Source organism: Schistocerca serialis, unplaced genomic scaffold, assembly GCF_023864345.2.
Source record: "Schistocerca serialis cubense isolate TAMUIC-IGC-003099 unplaced genomic scaffold, iqSchSeri2.2 HiC_scaffold_333, whole genome shotgun sequence".
In the NCBI taxonomy this organism is placed as follows: Eukaryota; Metazoa; Arthropoda; class Insecta; order Orthoptera; family Acrididae; genus Schistocerca; species Schistocerca serialis.
Genome location: NW_026047904.1, coordinates 22,501 through 27,500, shown reverse-complemented (window position 1 = coordinate 27,500; position 5,000 = coordinate 22,501). Strand labels below are relative to the sequence as shown.

Genomic DNA, 5,000 nt, shown 5'->3' with positions numbered 1-5,000 from the left:
AGACACAGATCTGCCACAACCTTGGAATCGGAGCGCCGCCTGTCATGAGCCACAAGTGCATCCTGACGTGACAAATCGGATGATCCCGCAGGCATGCACTTACGATAATCACTATCAACGAACCTGCCGCCCCCTCCCCCCCCAAAATACACCTTTCCCTACAACGTGTACCTTAACCTAAGCTATATTGTACCTTAACCTAAGCGATATTGTACCTTAACCTAAGGTATATCGTACCTTAACCTAACCTACATTGCGCCTTCACCTAACCTACGTTGTACCTTAACCTAACCTACGTTGTACCTTAACCTAACCTACGTTGTACCTTAACCTAACCTACGTTGTACCTTAACCTAACCTACGTTGTACCTTAACCTAACCTACGTTGTACCTTAACCTAACCTACGTTGTACCTTAACCTAACCTACGTTGTACCTTAACCTAACCTACGTTGTGCCTTAACCTAACCTACGTTGTGCCTTAACCTAACCTACGTTGTGCCTTAACCTAACCTACGTTGTGCCTTAACCTAACCTATGTTGTGCCTTAACCTAACCTATGTTGTGCCTTAACCTAACCTATGTTGTGCCTTAACCTAACCTATGTTGTGCCTTAACCTAACCTATGTTGTGCCTTAACCTAACCTATGTTGTGCCTTAACCTAACCTATGTTGTGCCTTAACCTAACCTATGTTGTGCCTTAACCTAACCTATGTTGTGCCTTAACCTAACCTATGTTGTGCCTTAACCTAACCTACGTTGTGCCTTAACCTAACCTACGTTGTGCCTTAACCTAACCTACGTTGTACCTTAACCTAACCTACGTTGTACCTTAACCTAACCTACGTTGTGCCTTAACCTAACCTACGTTGTGCCTTAACCTAACCTACGTTGTGCCTTAACCTAACCTACGTTGTGCCTTAACCTAACCTATGTTGTGCCTTAACCTAACCTATGTTGTGCCTTAACCTAACCTATGTTGTGCCTTAACCTAACCTATGTTGTGCCTTAACCTAACCTATGTTGTGCCTTAACCTAACCTATGTTGTGCCTTAACCTAACCTATGTTGTGCCTTAACCTAACCTATGTTGTGCCTTAACCTAACCTACGTTGTGCCTTAACCTAACCTACGTTGTGCCTTAACCTAACCTACGTTGTGCCTTAACCTAACCTACGTTGTGCCTTAACCTAACCTACGTTGTGCCTTAACCTAACCTACGTTGTGCCTTAACCTAACCTACGTTGTGCCTTAACCTAACCTACGTTGTGCCTTAACCTAACCTACGTTGTGCCTTAACCTAACCTACGTTGTGCCTTAACCTAACCTACGTTGTGCCTTAACCTAACCTACGTTGTGCCTTAACCTAACCTACGTTGTGCCTTAACCTAACCTACGTTGTGCCTTAACCTAACCTACGTTGTGCCTTAACCTAACCTACGTTGTGCCTTAACCTAACCTACGTTGTGCCTTAACCTAACCTACGTTGTGCCTTAACCTAACCTACGTTGTGCCTTAACCTAACCTACGTTGTGCCTTAACCTAACCTACGTTGTGCCTTAACCTAACCTACGTTGTGCCTTAACCTAACCTACGTTGTGCCTTAACCTAACCTACGTTGTGCCTTAACCTAACCTACGTTGTGCCTTAACCTAACCTACGTTGTGCCTTAACCTAACCTACGTTGTGCCTTAACCTAACCTACGTTGTGCCTTAACCTAACCTACGTTGTGCCTTAACCTAACCTACGTTGTGCCTTAACCTAACCTACGTTGTGCCTTAACCTAACCTACGTTGTGCCTTAACCTAACCTACGTTGTGCCTTAACCTAACCTACGTTGTGCCTTAACCTAACCTACGTTGTGCCTTAACCTAACCTACGTTGTGCCTTAACCTAACCTACGTTGTGCCTTAACCTAACCTACGTTGTGCCTTAACCTAACCTACGTTGTGCCTTAACCTAACCTACGTTGTGCCTTAACCTAACCTACGTTGTGCCTTAACCTAACCTACGTTGTGCCTTAACCTAACCTACGTTGTGCCTTAACCTAACCTACGTTGTGCCTTAACCTAACCTACGTTGTGCCTTAACCTAACCTATGTTGTGCCTTAACCTAACCTATGTTGTGCCTTAACCTAACCTATGTTGTGCCTTAACCTAACCTATGTTGTGCCTTAACCTAACCTATGTTGTGCCTTAACCTAACCTATGTTGTGCCTTAACCTAACCTATGTTGTGCCTTAACCTAACCTACGTTGTGCCTTAACCTAACCTACGTTGTGCCTTAACCTAACCCATATTGTACCTTAACCTAACCCATATTGTACCTTAACGTAACCTAATTTGTGCCTTAACGTAACCTAATTTGTGCCTTAACGTAACCTAATTTGTGCCTTAACGTAACCTAATTTGTGCCTTAACGTAACCTAATTTGTGCCTTAACGTAACCTAATTTGTGCCTTAACGTAACCTAATTTGTGCCTTAACGTAACCTAATTTGTGCCTTAACGTAACCTAATTTGTGCCTTAACGTAACCTAATTTGTGCCTTAACGTAACCTAATTTGTGCCTTAACGTAACCTAATTTGTGCCTTAACGTAACCTAATTTGTGCCTTAACGTAACCTAATTTGTGCCTTAACGTAACCTAATTTGTGCCTTAACGTAACCTAATTTGTGCCTTAACGTAACCTAATTTGTGCCTTAACGTAACCTAATTTGTGCCTTAACGTAACCTAATTTGTGCCTTAACGTAACCTAATTTGTGCCTTAACGTAACCTAATTTGTGCCTTAACGTAACCTAATTTGTGCCTTAACGTAACCTAATTTGTGCCTTAACGTAACCTAATTTGTGCCTTAACGTAACCTAATTTGTGCCTTAACGTAACCTAATTTGTGCCTTAACGTAACCTAATTTGTGCCTTAACGTAACCTAATTTGTGCCTTAACGTAACCTAATTTGTGCCTTAACGTAACCTAATTTGTGCCTTAACGTAACCCATGTTGTGCCTTAACGTAACCCATGTTGTGCCTTAACGTAACCCAATTTGTGCCTTAACGTAACCCATGTTGTGCCTTAACCTAACCTATATTGTGCCTCAACCTAACCTATATTGCGCCTTAACCTGACGCACGTTGTCGCTGAACCTGCTCTGTAATTGTTATGCAACTCGTTAAATTAGTGTAGTGTTGCCTAACCGCAACCCTCGCAATATAGTTCGCTATTCGCACTGCCCGGTCCCCTGTGTATCGCGTCATGTTAAACACCTTGCAGGTGTTGCTGACTTTCCACATGCTCCTGCTATACACTGTAATGTGGATAGCAGCAGGACGTACATGCCCCCCCCCCTTCCCCCCTGCCTTCGCAAGCTGGTCGTTGAGAAGTTTGCATGTTCAATGCCCTTCGCATGCCGACGTACTCAGCCTACGTTGTGGTACGGCCTGTCACCTGTCCGCCGATGTACGCAAAACCCACAAACTGTACTGCACATTGGTCCGTATGTACTGAATGATACATCGTGGCACATGTGTGACCGTACGACGACTGCGCCTAGCAACGGCAGACCATACAGTCCAAATATTGTGCACGCAGCTACGTGTCGTCTCCCTATAAGAGCTGGATTGCAGTGTGGTACGCCATTCAGACGTGTGGGAGGAACGGACGCCCTGGATGGCGATCAGCATGAGCAGTCTGTTGATGTAGTGGAGCGTGTATTCGGACGTAGTCGTCTCTTCTCACACACCGTGATAGCATGTTGCACCGCGTTCCACATCTGCGACATCCTGCAGAGGCCGGCTGACAGTCGTTCGCGCAATGGACACCGCATACGTACGGGGGCTACCTTCCACGTGTTCTCGAGGCGTGCACATGTTGTTGCGTCTATGTGGGCAGACGTAGTGTGTTGTGACACCTGACACAGGCATGCAATACTCGTTGCAAATGGCGATGGACGTCTACGTTTGCTGGTGACGTTACGCAAATGAACAACAGGTAACCCGTTGTGGTGCGGTTGTTCTCGCTAGAGGTGAATCAGTGTTGGCGACGATCGGTCGAGCTATTAACCGGTTGTTTCAGGGATACCCACCATGCCCACGAACGTGAAAGGGGACCCACCATGCCCACGAACGCGAAAGGGGATCTGGGTGTGAGGCGATACGCGGCGGTGGCTGGGTGGGACCGTCCCCGGCCGGTGAGGGGGGGCCGCCCGGCGTGCTGGCAGCGCGGTGCGTGGGCGCACGCGCTACAGCCGGCTGGTGGGGGCGGCCAGTGGCAGGCGCGCCGGCCGACGGACGCGGCAGGCGGCGCAGCTGCGCGCCGGCGCCCCCTGCTCGCGGCGCCTTGCGGCCAAAGTAGGTCCTCGCGGGCCCGGTGCGAAGCGCGGTGGCCATCTGCAGTGTGCTGGTCCGATTGAGGACTGTGTGCGCTGAGGATGCGCCGCCGCCCGGCGCTCGGCGCCGCGACGCCGTCTGCTGCTCGGTCGCCCCAGCGGTTCTCGCAGGTGGTTTGTATCGCAGCTGTGCGGACGTGTTGGCGCGTGCGCTGTGCTGGGAGAGTTCGCTTCGGCACCCAAGTGGGGCTTTTGTCCTTCTGTGGCGCTGGCGTTGGAGCTGCCGGTCACCGTAGGTGGCGCGTGTTGTCTCCCGCCGGCAATGCCACGACAGCACGCTCCCGGGCCTCTGTCGGCAGCGGCAAGCTCAGTTGGGAGCACGGGTGGTCGCACCTAAAGCGTCTACTCGCCTAACTCCGGGCGATTGCGCCTCTCTCGAACCCGACCAAGTACTTAGGACGGCGCTGCGCGCCGCCGGGACCTGAGAGGGTTTCGAGGTGTGTTGTGCAGGGGAGCTCAGCCTCCTCCTGTTTGCAGAATAATTGAGCGGACGCTTGCGTGTTCGCGCGGGCCCCCGGGACACACTCCCGGGCGGCCGGCTGCTCAGCTCTAGTTGACGCAGCTCCCTGGTTGATCCTGCCAGTAGTCATATGCTTGTCTCAAAGATTAAGC

The 5,000-nt window shown here is 49.4% G+C and overlaps 1 non-coding gene across 1 annotated transcript in view; it reads left to right on the top strand.

The window, feature by feature from the left end:
• The first annotated feature begins 4,951 nt into the window (after nucleotides 1–4,951).
• Nucleotides 4,952–5,000, top strand: part of LOC126445168 (small subunit ribosomal RNA) — a 1,909-nt gene continuing 1,860 nt past the window's right edge. The window contains exon 1 of the ribosomal RNA XR_007582974.1: nucleotides 4,952–5,000. This exon is cut by the window's right edge and continues 1,860 nt beyond it. This is a non-coding gene — a ribosomal RNA (small subunit ribosomal RNA).